Source organism: Haplochromis burtoni, unplaced genomic scaffold, assembly GCF_018398535.1.
Source record: "Haplochromis burtoni strain Fernald_Lab_line unplaced genomic scaffold, NCSU_Asbu1 Contig_114, whole genome shotgun sequence".
Lineage (NCBI taxonomy): Eukaryota > Metazoa > Chordata > Actinopteri > Cichliformes > Cichlidae > Haplochromis > Haplochromis burtoni.
Window position 1 is genome coordinate 1,722,255 of NW_024582475.1, and position 19,292 is coordinate 1,741,546.

Below are 19,292 nucleotides of genomic sequence, written 5' to 3' on the forward strand. Positions count from 1 at the left end.
AGGTTAGCAATAGGCTGTGCAGTTGGTCTGTAGGTTTTTGGACAATGACACCAGGTTTAATGTTGAGCTCGATCACAGCTGTTCATACCTTTCTATTTGTAAGTGTCCTCACTTTTTGTGACTCTTGTTTTATAATGGTAGACATTAGAGATGCATGAGTGGCAACACAAAGTTCCCCAAAGTAAACCATGGGGGATAACTGTGAAAAAGTTTTTATATCAAACAACCTAATCAGACACTTAAATCACCCTCACCCAGATTAACATGGACATAGCTAACAAAGGGAAAGAGCTCAGAGGCAGCTGCAAGTCAGCAGCCTCGGTATTAGCAAAATGATCAAAGAAGTTATGAGGAAAATGATGGATGAAAAAAAAGAAAAAAGGGTTGGTGTCTGGTGAATTTAAACAAATTGGAAAAATATGTAAGTGCAATTTGTTTTGTTATACAAACTTGTTGCACCTGCTTTTGTTTGAGGTAAAAATATATCAGGTGAATATTCGTGTACAACAACTCACGTTGACTTAATTATTTATACCTTTTTTCAGTAGCAGAGAATTGTTTTGGAAATTGTTTAAAGGAGAGAAGATTCTGTTTCTTTCTGTATTTTTGGGGAAAATGTAAAGTTTAATAATTTATTTTATTATGTGAATAATATTTTACACTGAAGAAAAGTCGTTTTTTTTGTTTGTATATGCTCTCATTTGTCATTCTTAGAAAAAAAAATTGCAATTGGCAAAAAGTCAGTATAAGCATGTAAAAAAATAAATAAATCAGAAATTTCAATCAAAAACGTACAACTGGTGAATCTCTACTGCATATGGATGGTTACCATGGATATGGCTATTGAGTAAATATACAATATATCTGGGATACTATTGTTTTGTGGGACTTGAAGTTCGACTTAAGTGGACTATTTAACTCTCAAATACACCATAGCACTTTGTCCTCTGAGGTACTTAAAAGGACACGAAACCTAAATTTTTAAATATCATTATTTTTTCAAACCCTTTAGTGGTAACTCTGCCATAGAGTAAGACTCAACTGTGCTAAGCTAAGCTGACCAGCCGTTAGCTATAGTCCCCATATAGTGGTGCATTTTCTTAGCTTATTTCCCATAAAAAACACACCAAACTATTTTATTTAAGTAGTTTTCACCTTGAAAACACTGTGTGTTCAATGGACACCTACTGTAGCAGCAACCTTTGGACCTTCTGTATAGACGTAAAGTGTCTCACTTGTGTTTTCTAGGAGGCAGCTTGCATGCCATTCAGAAACAAAAACAGAAAAAAAAACTTTTTATTCCACACATAAGAAAATGGAATTCTGGTTATATATTTTTTTTATTTATTTATTTTTTAGAAAGAGGGGCAATACATATTAATGAACATTTTAACAAATGTAAATATAACAGATTATAGCCTTGGGCTAATTTCCATCTGCAGACCCTCTGCTTTGCATAGCTTTGTTGGTAAACTGTGACAGTCAGAAAACTATTGCTCCATGTCCTTGATGACCTTCTAAGATGCATATGCTGGCCCACCAATCTACTACATCTGCCTAGACTACAACAGAACAGATTCACAACAGCCAGACGAATTAATGGAGTATAATATCCTAAATCACAAAATAAATTTACATAATCAAGATCAACCATTACAATTGGTGCAAATAGAAGATCATAATAAAATATTTAAATGTGGCTCAAGCAGAATATTGGGCTAAGTTATCTATGGCTCTAATATCTACAGAAATGAAACCACCCAGTGACAGAGACAGACAGGCTGTTTACCCAATCAGGATTTTTCATTAGGCAGAAGAAGAGCACATATCATCAACAAAAGTGACAATGACAGATTAGGTATAGAAGTCCAGGTATAACACGTGCATGACTAACACAGCAAATTTCAGTTTTGCACAGTAGTAATAAAATACACAAGTACGAAGTATGGAAAATGTTACAGCGTGGCATTTTGAGCAAAAATAAGGAATTGTAATAAATTCAACATGATGCGTCTTTGTACAACTCAACATGTAGTGATACATCCATGTGTGGGCTGCGTGTGCTCTGCATGTGGTTTGCCGTGTTATGGGGATGTGTTCAATACTTCAGAGTGACTGTATCCAATAACGCACAAATTCACATGTTCAGCTAATCTTCTGCATTGATAGATGCATGTAGTTCACTCACATGTGAAAGAAAATCAATCAGAGCTCCACTTCCTCTGAGCAGCAGTTCATCTGAACAGGCAGAGGTTAAAGCCATGTTCATTTCCTTAACAGGATGATTAATCAAGATACACATGTGTTATGGGCTACAGCTGCTCTCATATTCAAGCACTGCTCTGAAACAGTCGGGTTATACGCTACTACAGGGACACTGCTTGATGAACCAGAAAGCTTTTACTGTTTCTTTGATTAGACCATCTTCCTCTGCCATTTAATCTGAATGACTGTGGACAAGCTCAATATTTTTTTTATTTTTTTTTTATTGTTCTCAATCACTAGTCTGAAAGGGGGTTAAGAGGTAATAAAATTGGGATTATCCTAAATATGTGGCAAGATTAAACAAATCAATGACTATTAGTAAGCTTTAGAGTGTGGTCTGCAAGCAAATTAAGTGCCACAGTGCCCTCAAATGAGGAGACAGTGACAGATCTAATAGCCAGAGGCGTGTGGCCTAAAGCTCACCTAATCTTGCAGCCTGTGGTCTCTGGGTGTTTTCGGTGGCTGCTGAGGGGGCTCTGGAAGCAGAAAAAACACAGAAGTGCCAGTGCGCACACATACACTTGCTGGGTGAGGTGATGACAGGTCGCAGATCTGTGGGAGAGAAGAAAAATAATGAGCTTATGATGACACACAGAAGACACATGCTTCCTTGCTCGCTCTCACATGGACGCACGCACACAAACTCATAAATTTCTTATGGGATCAAGAGTCTCAACAGGCATATAGTTCAACAAAAGCTGCTCTTGAAAGGCCAGTTTACGCTGCGCAGCCTCCACATTCGAGCACACGGTTCTCATTTCCACCTACCTGGTATCCACATCCACACTAACTTACCCACAGGAATAAAAGCCTGCATTAACTCAAGAGGGGCTAATACAATGAACTCTCTTCACGTTTCAAACTCTGTGAGTGGTTTGTCCACAATGTGACAAGATCACATTAACTGTGATCATTAACAAAGCCTACACAAGGTTTATTGCAATAATTTGGAGAACATTCATGTGTTTATCATTTTTCTCATTACATGGCTTTCGCTGGGAGGTCAGAGTGTAGGTTTGAGATTTTTTCGTCCTTCATTTGCTATGAATTCTAAATTAAGATGCAAACACAGCCACAACAAAATAAAGGCTTAATAAATACTTTAACATCATTTCTTATTCATGTAAATAGTTTCCAAGGCCCGGCGATGAGAGGGAAGACTAAAAAATTACTGTAGGTCCACTTATTACGTCTGCTGAACATTAAGTCAGACTATGCTAGTCTGAAGCAATTTTAAATCTGCAGCACAATTATACAGCCGGTCAACAAATACAAAACAATGCACTCCCACTGTTATTACAACAAGCATCAAGAGAATGCTTGATTTGATTGGGTTAAAATTATCACCGTAATTATTAGGTTTGTGGGGAAAAATAATCAATACAGCATAGTATTGCAATATTTTGTCTATGGATATTATGTTGATACAGAGACACCAAATATTGATATTTTATTAAATAAATTAAAATACTGTGGGAATGTTAAGAACAAGCCGGCTTGAGTAAGCTTTCATTAAATTAGCTGGGTGCACTTAGCTTGACAAAGCTATGCCTATATTCAGAGCAAGCTAATGGGTCAGTCACGCAAGTAAAAAATAGGATGGAAATCTTGCATCTACAATAAAAGGAACAAAAAAGAAAACTCCGTGGCTACTTTGTGATTGTTTTGAATTTTTTCACCAAACTGTTGATGGTGTTGCACACTATTGATCACAAGGTCGGCTAAGAGGAGGCAAACTTTCTCCAAACAGTCACAGTCTCACTTGGGATGACTGCAGTCACACTCAGAGACATTGTTGAAGGTTTGCAAATAATCACTAATCTCTAATTTAAAAAAGGTGACAGATAGCCAACATGTTGCCATCAGTTTGAATGAGTCTTTGTCAATGAGCCAACTTGAGGGGACTCGGCTGTAGGGACTGGTTGTAGTCCGGTTATATTTCTATAGGACAGGAAGGCTGCTGTGCACAAATGTAACAGTTAAATGTACATATCTGTTAATTGTGAGTTTCCATCTATGTAAACAACAGATGTGTGATTTTCAATGATTTATCACAATTACATGCTGTATTATCAAAAACAGATTGGATGTAATAGCCAACTTGATCCCATTTGGTTGCTGTCAGACTGATATCAGGCTGACTGTCTCTTATGGCAACATTTAAAATAACAGTCTCATTTTGCAGCAAAAAAAATAAATAAATGACTGAAGTGAGATCGTTTTTTTTTTTTAAACCATCAAAGGCAGAACAAAATGCAGTGGCCAATTTTGATTGGAAATCAAACCCTACGTGGAGATTTAATTCCAAATCCTAGCAAATCCTGTTAGATTTGGACAAAATCTACCTCCAGTGAGATATATGTGTGCAGCCCAGCATGCGTCAGGAACAGCTTAGTGACATTAAAAATGTGAATGTCAAGGACAAAGACCTAGTTAACATTTTGCAATGCCTAATCACATGTTTGCTATTTCCCTTAACATGGATTTTAACATTAGAATGCATTGTTGGGGGCAAGCAACACGCCCTTTAATTAATGTTGAATAACTTCTCTTCATTGCTGATTCTCCGTACAGAGAGCACTGAATAAAAGACAAGCTGGATGAATATGACGGTTATCACTCGGGGCTCTCCTGTATGACTTCGCACTGTATCTGCTCAAATCCCTGAAAATAGATTCCCTCTTTTTTGACGAGAAAAGTGTTTACACCAACAAAATGCTCTCCAGAGACCTCACTCAACCTAAATGTATTTCACTTCTGCTCGTCACCACTTTGATTACTGTGACAATGAAACCTTCCCACCGCTGTGCTGCTCCCAGTGAAAAAACAGCTGAAATAGCAACATCATTTAGGTACCGAGGTTAGACGAGTGCAAAGAACAAGCGGCAGAGTATAGTGAAGGTGTGTGTACGTGATTATATGGACTTCTGAATCTTGACAGGAACACCCGCAGTTTACATCGGACACCTGCCTGCAGAAACATTAAGTCCGATGAGACGGAGCCACCTTTGTCCCTTGCACTGCCTATCAGCGGGGACGTCTGCGTGATTAAAGCCATGTGTCTTCAGTGTGTGACTTATTAAAGTGCAGTGCAATTAACCACCCTGTCCCCTGGCTGACCAACTCCTGCACTCTTCCATGAATGATGCTCAGCAGGCATGACTGACTAGCACAAGTTAGCTCACCTCCACTCTGTGGACCCCCTGCCGCTTTCAGGACCTTCTTAGTGCTAAATTTATCACAATGCTCTGTTTCCGCTAGCTTGTGTGAATTTACATAATCAAAAGCAGTCAACAAAAACAATGGCATCGCAGCCTTATCTGAGGCAGCGTTAGAGAACGCCGATCAGTCACGAGCTTCAGCCTGTAACATGTCTTTGCACAATCAGCCTATTATCACAACTTCAAGCGGAGGGCTCGTATACAACTTTTATGAGAATTCTTCCAGCCCCTCAATCTGTTTTGTAATAACTACTGAAGGATTCCCGCAGCAGCCTAATCTGAAGTGATCTAAAGGTTACAGCAGTAACCACGCAGCACAGAGTGCCAATGAGATAAGCCCCACTGCTGGCCACCTCTATCTCTTGCTGGGGGCTGTGAGTCATTAGGAGTCAGGCCTCATTACAGAGGCCACAGTGTGGCACACTGTACGCTCTGGTTCCCCTGGTTTCAGCCAAATACCTGAGTGTTAAGAGGCCAGAAAGAGATGGTTTCTCTGCAGGTACAACAAAACTACAAAAACTAGGTTCTAAAATCTGCTTATGAGTTGTATATTTGTATGTATATTTCAAAGCTTTATGAGTGTTCTAATGAGAACCAATAGTAACTATAATCTGAGGGTATTGGTGCTTTATTTTTGAGCATTTGCTACTTTATAATCAATTATATTCAAAGTTAAATTATTATAAATACTTTTGGTAGCACGTTATAATAATGTCACACTATTAAGCATTATTAAGGTATTAGTAAGTGCTTAATTCATCATTTATATAGCATTACTCCTCCTTAGTGTGCTATTTATAAATACAGATATATTATTAAGACTATGATTGGCATCAGAGTGTGACATTATTAATATATAAAGTGCTACAGGTAGTAGTTACTTTGCTGAGTAAATTTGTGACATCTTTATGTTTTTATATTTTTTGTCTTCTGTGACCTAAATTGCTATAGATTTAACAGTTTTTTATTTCAAACTTGCCTCCGCCTCAAATCATGAGACTAAAATACTGTTTCCCGTATCATATACCTATTAATAATATCAAATAATATTAGTATAATAACAGTTTGCTTCCAACAGGACCAACATAATGAGTGCTTATGTTTAAGAATAGTTTCCTAATAACAGGAGTGACTTGATTGCACGTTTGAATGCTGGTGATTTTTACATTTTTGTATTTTTACTTACGTATTTTTTTGGGTTTTTTGGTTTTTTTGTTGCTTCACATTACTTGTTCTGTTCCTCTCTATACACAAATCACTTTAAAGAGACTAAGTGCATGCACTAGCATGGCAAGAGTACTGAAGTCATAAAGCCCGAGAGAGTGTTTGTCGCTGCATTTATGGGAATCTCAGTAATGCTGACAGGATGAAGTGGAGCCAAGGCAGCAATGCCTTATACCTGATCTCTCTCTCTAGGGTACTTCTCTATTTATTACACTTCAGTGATTAGGAATGCCAGCTTGACATGATCCAGCCAAGGATTAATTTCACAATCTCTCAATCTCAGGCTGGATACTCGCCATAATACTGCTTAGTTATGGTTATGGACATTAGCAGTTCAACTCATTTCTGAGGACAGAGGGCATACTGTGTTCAGATTATTTTATACAGGCCAGAAAAGAATAGTTCCCCCTGCTTTAGCTATAGGCATTTGAATAAGATTTTTCAATCAGTGAGTGAAGATGGACAGGAAGACAGACGCGCAATATTCCTATTATTAATATGCATTAATATGTATGTAGTTTCCCACGAAAAACTGCTGCTTCTTGCTGCCGCAGCACCTCACTGTACATTGTGCCTCTGGCGAAGTAGTGTATTTAAAAAACAAAAGATAGACAAAAGCAGCCATTTTATTTTCAGCGGACTTTATCTTAAAAATTGGCACAATCAGTCTTATTGAGATTAGCCTGATTCGCATCCTCAAATGAGTTTTTTGTTTCTCACTTTATTTCAGACTTTTTTTATTATTTCAAATCCACACGTAGATAAGGAAAATAACAAATTATCTGTCCAAACATTATTTCAGCCTAAGTTTAAAGAGGTACTGTAGTATATTTGTGCTTCCACAAAGCACAACAGGTTGGGAGAAAGAGCGATAAGTGAGGATAACTATACAAATACTCCTTAGTATGGATCAAAAGCCCTTCCCTTTACTGCTGGCATTTACTACTACCCCTCCCACATCTTGCAGACTTGACATCCTGGGTTTGCAGTGCAGTTCTTCTCTTAAATATGTGACTTTCAACCCCAACGTGATGTTGCTTGTGTTATTGTTTTAGTTTAAAAAAAATGATTAAAAATTGTTATGTGCAAAATAGCTTCTCCAGTTTAACGATTTTCAGTAATTACATTAATTGCTATTAATTATTTAATTGGACTGTTAAACTTTCATTTTCAACTTGTTAGCGTTTGTTATGGTTGAAACTTGTTTTTGTTCCAGATTTTTGATCAGAAAAGTCCAATCAAGTGATTTGAATTCCGAATTTTAATGCAGTTATTCAAGCTGAGAAATTCAATTGTATGGCAGCAAATAGTTTAGCCTATAGAAAACACACAATCTGAAGAGCTCATCTTGGGGTAAGTATCTGACACGCTAAATGACTGTAATGAAAGAACCATTAGCCGCAGGAGGACAGTTTAAATATATCAATATATGCATTTATTCTGGTATTGAATAGATAATGAGAGCTTAGTTACGTTGCCTTACGTCAAGCCTTCATGCCAAGGGGCTCTACAAACTATTAATAAGCTCAAAACAATTACCTGGAAGTGTTGCCGAAGCCATGGGAATTACTGGGAAAGAGAGAGGAAAAATTAAAACAGCCTCTGCTTTTAAAGTCTCATGTAGCAACGACAACATCCACGAATGTGATTTCACTTTGGCTGGTGAAGCACCTGGGAAAATGCTGTGCGTCGTTTAACAGAAGCTTAATTCTGCCCACATGGTTTATTCATGTGGCGACTGCTGATATCATGGTTCTCATAAATCACGCAGTGCGGAATGCTGGACGTCCATGCGCTCAGGCAGGGCTCACTAATCTCAACACCATCTTTCATCTGAATAACCTTGCCTTACCGCAGGGCATGCCAACACCAGACTCAGCCCGTTGGAGGGAGCCTGTCCTCATACTTTTATTTCTTTCACTCTGGGCACAAAGATTTTTCGCAGCCTGTCGGAGCAGACAAACACTGTCCTGTGTACTCCCATCCCACTTTCAACCACGGGCAATAATGAGAAATTGCTTTATAGACATCAGAGAAACTAATCTAGTCTAACGTTGGCTTTATGAATCTAAAATCAGACTCACAAGGGAGGAGAGCAGCACAGTCACTCCAGCCATCTGTTCAGAAGTGGTTCAAAGAAAGAGCAGAAAATGTGAAACTAATGTGAGTAAACATAATCATCACATCTCACTAATAAATCAAGAAACCCCTGTCTGTCTGTCCTTCACATATTTCACCAAATGATCGACATCATATTTAGCGGGTGTACTGCTGGGAGCAGGAGTAGGAGCACTGCAAGAGCTTGAGGTCATGTAGATGAGCTGTGGTCTGACCTTAGGGTTTCGCCACCTCTGACCTGACGCATGATGTCACAGGTGACACAAGTTTAAACTATTCACAAACATGCTCCTGAAAGTGGACCCCACTTCCATAGAGGATGAATGCAGGGAGGGTCTCGCTGGCTCCAGCAGGTTTAAATTTGCCCATAATTTTATGTGACAAATGATGCGTTCAGTGGGAATAGGCCATTATGGTTGATATGTGACCGCACAGATTATGCCACACTCCTCTGTGGCCTCATAACAATGTCACAGTTCAGATAACATGGTTAGTTGGAATAAACTTCCAATGAGTGTGATATCTAACTTTGCTGATGCAAAGATACCTGAAGGCTGTAGAAGGCTGACACTGCACAACCCAGTGCGCAGGTTTTTGCCCAAAACCTTCTTAGCTATGAGACAGTGCTAACCACTGCACCACTGAGCAAAGCACTGGTGACTATCAGATCGAGGACTCTCTATTCATCGATTTGCTGGCTGTATTGCTAGAAATCAAAGCAAGTACATTGCTGAGTTTAGGGACCGTTTTTTGATAAGTGCTTTGATTTTGGCTATGTGCTCCTGTTCTCCGGATTTTTAGGCAGACGTAGCACTTAAAGGCCCGTGAATAAGAAATCTATGGGAGACAGCGGCTTTCCACTGCTCCCCACAAAGAGCCAATCACCTGCTTTATAATGAAAACACACACAGATGAGGTTGAGGATCGTTTTAGCTGTGTGGTGGCAGGTGTGTCTATTTATTATAGTAAAGATATGGGTAAATGAACTATTTTTTTATAGGCTTAATGCTTTGCTCTGCTTGGATGATCATGTTGGCACTCTATGTTGGGCTGTAAATGAGGCAGTAATGCCGTGAAACTCTGCATGCATAGTAATAATAGAACCTGCTGAAAAAAATTTGACTGGTGATTGTATATGAGGTTTTTTTATATCTCATTGACCCATCTATTGCAGTTATGGCTCTAGCCTCACTAAATTGGGAGACTTGGGTGGCTTAGTCTTGTAAAAGATTGCTTGAAGGCATTACAGGGATAGCTGCTGAGTGGCAGGGACAGCTTCTAGAAGGTTAGAGTCATCACGTCGCCTCTGATACTAAGCATAATTGTCACATGCAAATGTATGGCATGATGCGACAATGTGATTGCATCGTAGGGTCTTTTGCTTGATTTGCGACCGCACAGATGATGTGACATTCTTCATAATGATGTCCTCAATTCGGATAACACAGTTTCTAAATAAATCTCCACTGATTATGACATCTGCCTCTGCTGACGCTAAAATGTCTCTGACAGCAGGCACTGCACTAATATAGATAATGGAGTACAGCGTATAGCAATTACAACGTCGTTTTTCTTGTGCTTATTCTAATGTCAAACTTTTTTTTTTTGGTAATTAATCATGTTTGGGTTCCTCACATAACAGGCATGGCACATACAGTCATAAACATGTCACCAATTACAAGCTTTAGGCAAGAAAACTAATTAGTGAAACAACATCACTTAATGAAGCAAAATAACAATGTGCCTGATGTCACATAGCTCTGCCTGCTGCTCAGAATAGTTTCTGTGTTTCGCCCTATGCTTTTAATAACAAACCCTAGGCATCATACTGACAGCCAAATGTTTTGCAGTGCCCTCTGCACCACGTCTGTTCTCTCTTCACAGCCTGGGCATGGCCTCCTGCCGCCACCAGGAGGAAGCACCAGTCATTCCTATATGCACCAGTAAAGCTTTCCTACACCACACAGACAATTAGCCAGCCTGTGACTGATTGCACGTAATGAGATCTATTGGAGAACAGTTGGACATCTTTGGGCAAATTAATGTGTGAATATTAGCCTGTTGAACCGTCTGCTCTCTCACCAGGATCATTCTCCAGTGGAGAACAAAACTGAACCACTGTAATATTCAGCTGCTCTCTGCCTGGCGGCCCAGCCAAGCCATGTGTTCATTTCTGTATTTTAGTTGTACAGCTACAGTGCTGTGGACAAATTAAGCAAAGGTATAGTGTGGACAGAAACACAAATAAAAGGAGGTGGATAGAAGGAGGCAGAAAAGTCAAGTAAAGTCTAGCTGAGCAGCTCACCATGAAATGCTGAAACAACAGTGTGGCTGCCAGGGCAATTTTACACCCCAATAGTTTCACACCTCAGCCACCAACCCCTTCCAACTCTGAACCTTGTGTCTTCTTTGTGTCTTCATTTATTTTGTGTCAGTGTCCAAGATGTGAGAAGCCAAGCAGTGAGAAACTCGTCCCAAATGTCGCAGGGTAAGTGGTGTGTGAAGCAGACGCGGGGAGCAAGGAAGAGAAAAGCCACTGCGCGTGGATGCACTTTGCTTTCTGTGCAGACAATCCTCTGAGATATCAGAGGACTTTACATTACACTTGGGAAAACATATCATTTTATACTGATGCATGCAATGCAGTAGAGAGACTACTCAAACCCTTTACTTACAAGCAAGCAAAAGTTCAGAATCGAATGGCTACTTCAATGAAGTAATGTACTGTCAAACAATTGACTCAGAGTTCAAGCGAATTAAAAAGAAGCAGCTCTGCAGTGACTTTATCTTATGGTACGAACAAATTATTAATGCTGAATTATCAAACATCACTTTACCACTGTAACACCTCATAGTCCAGTTAATTACTTCTCAACTTAGTGGCTGTAACAGCTACAAAGGATTAAAAAAAAAACTGAGATGAGTGGCAGGATATGTTCAAAATTGTTATCGAACAATCATTCATCAAAGCACTCTTGATGACTTTAGAAGGATGGCATCTGGACAAAAAATGACCTTCCTCTTTTTTGCAACAATATTTTTAAAATTGTGTAGTTGTGCTCTTTTCTCTGTGCGTTTTATTGGACTATTTTTTGTTTGAGTGGGTAAAATCGGTTGCTTTTTTCTGTTTCGTAACTGAAATAATCCTGTAATTTACTTACGCTTTACCAATACCTGACATTTTGAGTAAAAGCATCTTAAAAAATAAGTAATAATGCATAAATGTGTTTTATTTCTTTTTTTTTGCAATTCTATTATCTTTGATTTGCTGTGAAATGAGAAACAGCTATGAACAGCCACTGAAATGAAGTGATGAATTTCGAGGGGGAATGTCCCTTGAGTGGATGTGCTAATAATTTAGGTATTTGAAATTTTGATAATCGAGCACTAGTTTCTAAATGGTAGCTCATCAAAAAAAATGGCAGAATTATTAAAGTTGCTGTCAGAATAATGTACCTGAAAACTGACTTACATGTGTGTACTTGAGTGACTTGAGTGAATCACCAGCTTACTTAGAAGCATTAGTTAGCCTACTCTAACTAATGCTTCTTTTCCAAAAAATAAAAAATCAGAATAAAATATCAACTCTTTCTGTTAAAAGCTACACCTCCTACTTCCCTCTCAGTGGTGTGCTCTCTCTGATAGTGCAGCACGTTGACCTTCTGGATCACTAGTCAATGACTGAATGAAGAATGACTTACCATCATGATTATTAAATCTGAAAATGCGCTACCGGTGCACAAAGGATCCAAACCAGGTGATCTCCATTTGGTGAAATGAGAGCTCCATCAACTCGATTTGCACGATGTACGCCCAATTTTTGCCGTCATGACCTTTTAAATGTCCTTGAAACCACTTGAGCAAAATGTGCCTACTTAGACCGAATACATTAAAAAAAATGAACAAAAGAGAGGCGTTTGTGTGGCTGTGTTCAGCCTGCATAATGAACACATGAGGACGCCTGTTTTAATCATATGACAGAGTTAAATAAAGCCAAAATGCAACAAATCCATAAAATCCAATGCATACACAAAGCCAATGAAAGTCATTAGAAATTTGTTTGAATAATAACTGGGAAACAGAATATAACCACTAGGCTGAGAAAACAATGCACTAAAATGTATTCAGTATAAATCATCTGATTCATGAGATGCTCGCACTGTTAAAGCTCATCCTGCGGTGTAGAACTCGACAATATAATTGTGTCGTATATTACAGCTGTGGTCAACCAACATGAGCTTTTCTGCCTGCAATGCAGATGTGTCCGCATTCATAGGCCAACCAATTAATCGGTCTGTCACTAAAGTCTGTAAATATCATAGTGCAGTGAAATGTAGAAATAGTGCACAGGTTGCAAAACAATATAGCAACATATACTTACTGTTTTATGAACTGCAAACCTGTTCATTTTTAATTTATGACATCTGTCAAGGAAAATAGCCTGTCTTCATGACCTGAGTGAAATAAAAACAACATAAGGTTGTTAAATTGCAGTTTTCCGTGCCATCTCAACCCAGACCGCTTTGTGTTGTATATAAAAATGCTCCTAAAATCTATAAAAACCTAATAAAAAATGATCATTGTTGTAAATGGAAGCCACATCTCCCTTACGTGCTTCTTTCAGCCTCTATTCCATTATGCTTTCCATTATAACATGGTTGCGGTGGGCAGGGATGCCTGATGCTGGTGCTAGGGGTGCCAAGTGTTTGTGCACTGACCTTCTGCTCCCTGGACAGGTCTGAGTGCAAAAGCATCACCAGTAAGGGGCCAAAGGAGATGGGACACTCAGCTGGCTGGTGCATTATTCATGAGTCACCCCTGTTGAGTGGGCTGTTATTCAGCATCCAAATCCCAGATGTGGTTCAATCTGTGCTCCATTCAGTGTCCTGACTGCTGGCCATTGATCACAGGCAAGGTACGCGGTGCTGAATAAGCGCTGGGGCTTTATGTTACAGGGCTCAAAGCGTCTCACTGATAACACAAAGATCCATCACTAGACATTGGAAAGGCTCCAAAGTATTCTCAACGGAACTGATCAGACAAGCCGAGAGGAGATGCAGCTAAAACATTTGCTACGACGGTGCACAGCATGTGGCAGTGATGTGACAGCAATATGTTGTATGTCAGGTGTCATACATTTACATATTTTTTGGTTTTTAAATAAAAAAATAAGCTTATATTTACTTATTCAGAAACATACACTCTGACGCACATCCCTGCCAACAGACAGAGAAAAAAAAATAGTGTGACGAGGTCCCTGTGTGAAAGGTGCCAGAGGCAAAATATCACCCTCTAATAGGCATCATACTACTAATGGACAGTTGAGCACAGTGAATCATTTGTCTGCTTTAATCATCAATCACATAAGGGCAGCTAAATGTGGCATGACCACAACTCTGTCTGCATTTGTCAGGATGATGATCATAAGCCATTGATCATGTTGCTGAATTACTGCACAATATAAAACGTGAATAATAATTTCCATTTCACTCTGCCTACTGAGACACAACACTACAATTCTTTGATGTGAGTGATAAATTGTGGTTGTTTGTCAAATTTGTGACTCAGACCCGATTTGTTTGGTTGAGGAAACAATGCAAAAATCACAACATTAAATATGCTGGGGAACATTTAAGTTTTTAAAGCCCTTTTTAAGATGAATGGCTGTTGTTAGGATTTTCTGTTTAGCAGGCGCTACAAACTGCCTTAGTCTTTGACCACAGTTATGAATCATCTTCTCCTTAAGATTTCTGGGGACTTCTGTGAAATCTATCACATCTATTCTAACTCATTTTAAAACATTCTTAGTGCCTATCGGTACCTTTTTGATGCCGTCAAATTAAATATTAAATTTCATCATGTTTCTGACAAGCCAATAATTCACTTTTCTACTTCTGCTCAACAGCCTGAGCTCTCAGAAGGAAAGATTAGCTTAGTGAATATCTGTGGCTTCTTTACAGTCCACATAAGCGATTAAATCATTTTTAACTCCAAAGTAATTAGTAAGCAGTAAGTAAACTATGTGTGAAAAGCATATGCCTGAGATGGAGAGTGGATTTCTGCTGTCTAAGGCATAATAATGAATAATAGCCTTATCAGCAAAGCACAACACATCCCAACATGCTGAGATATTATCACTGTTCATTTCCTCAGCTCATGTATCCTGTATCTCTTGGTAGAAAATATGTCATGTGGTCTCTTGCACTGTAACTGACAGCCTAGTCGTGTCAAAAAACTTGGGCGTTCTACCAGGGCTCTCTACACAATACGGGGAAGGGAAAAGTGGCAGATCCAAGCAGATGCATCAGCAGTATTTGTAAAAAGTCACCAAATTCCCGCAAGGGACATACTTGTCATTAAAACCAACAAGAAAAGAACTGATGAGTGCATTAATCAGAGCTTGGCCAACTATCTGTGGTGAGCTGTAGTCCACGGCGTTCCTCCCCAAGACTGCACCTGAGGGAGGGAGGATTAACGCAGCTCCGCACGAGCTCGTGTATCTGAAATCTGCCTGAGCTCATCGTTTCCTTGTTCCTCGCTAAGAGGCTGTGGCTGGATATCAAGCAGAGCCAATCTATTCCCCTGCAGAATGCTGGCTGACCGGCATCAATGCCGTGCATTGTCGAATTATTAATTAAATGTATGCAAGGATAATCAGATGCAGACATGACCAGACCCTTGGGAAACCTAATGTGGAATTGTAGCTCAATCTAAATTGCAGATGTCTTTTTATTTTTTAATGCCAGCTAGCGACGACGTTTTATTGGCCTTTAAAATTTTGCATCACTTTGCACTTGTGTAACTTTTTTGTGATGCACAACATGCACAACTGTGACTTTTCCTTATAATCCCCACTTACACGAAAAGCCGAATGCTCATGAACAAAAAATAAATAAATAAATAAAATCACCTGTAACAAACGTGTCTATTTTTACTGGTAACGCTACAATATTGGCTACTGCAAATTTATGTCTACAGACGAGGTAGGTTGTGGGTGTACGCTGAGGGATAAACCGTTTTCACTCCCTCTACTCAGCGCAAAATGTAAATGCCACAGCTTTCAAAAGTAAAGCAAAGTCTAGGTCCTGCCTCCATATATTTCATTAACTTTTGTTAATGCAGTTGCTATGGCTCCAGGGTATTTGCTCAATGCTCAATGCACTTTTGCTGAAATAATAAGATCTATCAGTCATTGCAAAGCAAAAACGGCTTAATTTGCAGAATAAAGGTCATACTAGCTGTTACTTCTGAGGGACTGACAGAAAACAGTGTTCATTACAGCAAATTCGAAAAGAAACTAAGCCCTGAAACACAGCACTATGCTGAGGTGTCCACATGCAGTTTTCAAAATCAGTGTCAGATTTATAAGACTGAGACGACTTTTTAGGATTTGCCCTTTTGAACCAGACCCAACCCCCAAACAGTACACAGCAGTTGTAGTTCTCCAAATCCCAATACACTAATGGAGAGATTTCACACTGCCAACAGTCTATGTCTACGCCTGCGGGGAAAACTATTTCTAAACATATGCACGAAGCAGTGTTTCAAATCCCTTAATTCACATGTGTTTAAGAGATTATATTGAGCCTGTGTGAGTTTCAACCCCCAGCTGGTCAAATCTTAAATGTAGTTACTGAAAAAAATTGTTAGGTCATCTATAGAAACGGAAATGTAAACTATACATGTACACTTAATCCCTACAATTTGGGTTTAATGAATACTGTGAGTTGCTACATAAAAATCACATTACCACCATGAAATGAATTTTTTCTTTTTTCTTGAGATGAGAGAAATTGGTCAGCCTTCCACAGCTATCTGCTTTCATTAATCAGCCCTAATTAAACATATTGATTGAGCCAAACATCGGGATTTCCAGTTGAAAGGGTTTACTAGACTGTAAAATGCCTGCAAAAAAATGACCTCCACCGAATGCACGAGGCACTTAGGTGCCCCGGACACAGTGATCCTTTAAGTGAGCCCCCAAAATAAGACAAATATGCATCTGTTCAGTAAACAACATCAGAATTTACGGTGTCTGAGCGGCAAATGTCGTCCTTGGCTCCACTGAGAGCTGAAACCACTGAAGCTGAACAGAGTATTACTTTGGTTTCTGGCTCCATGACCTCTCATTAGAGGAAAGTGTTGCTTAAAAATCACAGCTTTAACCAGCCCTACTCTGGATATCAATGTTTTAATATATATATATATATATATATATATATATATATATACCCTTTCTCTCCCATTCTTCCAAGCACTTGCTATGCCCTGTCAGATTGAGTGAACTACTAAAAGACAATGACTGTTTTTCTTTTACTAATTATCTACAAAAGACTGAAAAATATTACAGTTAGGTATTGTTATTCACAGTAATATTAGCAAGAAAAATGTAAATGTGATTGTTAGATGAAATGATTCCCTAACCTGTCAGACAAAGTGAAGGATTCTTTAACTAAATAAACACTTAAAAAGCTATTATCCATTCAGTGTTTACATGATTTATTGACACAAAGCCGAACACAAGGTCATTTTTTATATTTGTGAAAGGCCTGACATTTGAAGATACTCCATTTTCACGGGACAATAGGCAGGTATGAAAAAGGAATATGGTGATTTTGTCAACTTGTTTGACAGCCTAAAGCTGAACTGTGGGCATAAAGAAAGGAAAATGGGAGCAATATTTGCCCACGCTTTCTAATATTTTGACAGGTCATGGTGGTCCAGAATAACAGCTGATTTGACAACAGATGATCTAAATATAAAGGCAGTATTTGTTAAACATGAGTTAGGACACTGTGAATTATTGATGTGCTCCAGTTAACTGGAGAACAAAAAAACTAAATGAACACAGAACATTAAAATTGCGGTGTGATTTAACTAATTGTGTAGCCCTTGAATACTCAGAAATGAAGCTGTGAATATCAAGTGGAGTCTTGAAAGGGGTTACAATGAACAAGCCAGAGTTTCTGGAAACACAACAGCACACACCAAGTGTCCAAGTCTCACTCAAAAACTAAACCTTCACTGCTGTAGTGTCACGGTGCATCCCTGATAAATGACTTTATGACAAATTGCTATAATGCAGAGAACCCATGCTGAGTATGTGGAACAATGTATGCAGCGCCAGCAGGGCAAAGCAACAGTAGCTACAGTGTGCATATTTCTTTATGTGTGTGTCTGTGCGTTGTGTAACTGATAGTGATATCATCAAAACTGTATGTTTTAGAGACGGGTTTCTTGGTTTTGTTTATTCTCCCACAAAGGAAATCAGCAGCAGTAATGATTTCATGATTAAACCATGGTGCAGATCTGCTCATTGACTAACAGGCTAATGCAAGTTTAATCAGATGCTTTACGTTGCACTTTGTTGTCATCTAGTGGTTAAAAAATGGCATAACATGCCGCATGTCATTTCTATTCTGTGTATCCAAAATGTTCATCAGTCTTAATCCTTGAGTTTGAAGGACAGACCATTATCTCAAATCCTGGTTCTATGAATGTCTCTTAAGCTTAAAAAACGACGTCGTGACATCGCAGTTACACAGGGGCCACTTACACTAGTGTTCATATTAAATGTGTAACATTTAAAAGGAACCAGGGAATAAACGATCACATTCAGCACACAACCAACCAAACTAACTCCAGGCAAGGCAAAAAAGCATCACAACAGCGCATAAACTGCAGCAGTTCAAATAAAAGGAAAGAAAATCTAAATCATTAGCATTCAAAGCTTTACAGCTTTTAAAAATGACAATCTTCAAAAGTAATAGACTAGTTTGAAAAGGCAGAGCACATTGGCATACAAAAATATATATGGGATAAAAGAAAAACACTCGGCTTCGCGACTGCAGCAGATTAGAAAACTCTCCGGGATGATACAGCCCTTTTCTTTGGCACAGCGCGCACATTTCCGTGGGATATACTCGCCAATAGCCTAATTAAATGGAAAGCACAATTTGTCACAGCAACCAACAGCAGCGCGCTCAGACTGCAAGTTACTGCGGAGCCACTCCAGCAGTTAAAACAAAAATACACAATAATGTATTTTTCTCTGTCTCTCTCTCTCTCTCTTAAAATAAAAAAAAAAATCTGCTTTAACAAACATCTGGAAACATATTTATCGCCACACATGCTGCGCGTGCCGTTGACACGGCTGCTGCAGCATCATTTACAAATCGAGCCCGATTTGTCGGGGGGAGGAAGCATTTGACTCACCGTTCGCGGAAAGCTGAATTGGAAAGTTATCGACCTCAAGGCGAAAGAATTGACAGGGTCCACCGTGCAACGAGCTCTTCCATATTTAGTTAAAGCAGAAAGTGAACATTCGGGCAGGATCGGAGAGCAGGTACTTTGTGGAGTTGTGTCAGCGCAGGGCTTTTTCACACTCGGCGACGCGCACGAGACAGGTGCAAGGAACCGCCGCCGCTTCCTCCCTCTCCTCTCTCCCCTCCACGGGGTGAAGCG

At 39.1% G+C, this 19,292-nt stretch overlaps 1 protein-coding gene across 8 annotated transcripts in view; it reads right to left on the reverse strand.

Annotated features, from left to right (window-relative positions):
* Positions 1-19,284, reverse strand: part of megf11 (multiple EGF-like-domains 11) — an 83,090-nt gene extending 63,806 nt beyond the window's left edge. For all 8 annotated transcript variants that reach the window (XM_005928799.2, XM_014335657.2, XM_014335656.2 and 5 more), the window contains exons 1-2: positions 19,044-19,284; positions 2,689-2,817 (exon numbers count right to left, since the gene is read on the reverse strand). The gene's annotated coding sequence lies outside the window, so the exon portion shown is untranslated. The remainder of the gene's footprint in view (positions 1-2,688; positions 2,818-19,043) is intronic.
* Between the last annotated feature and the right edge of the window lie 8 nt (positions 19,285-19,292).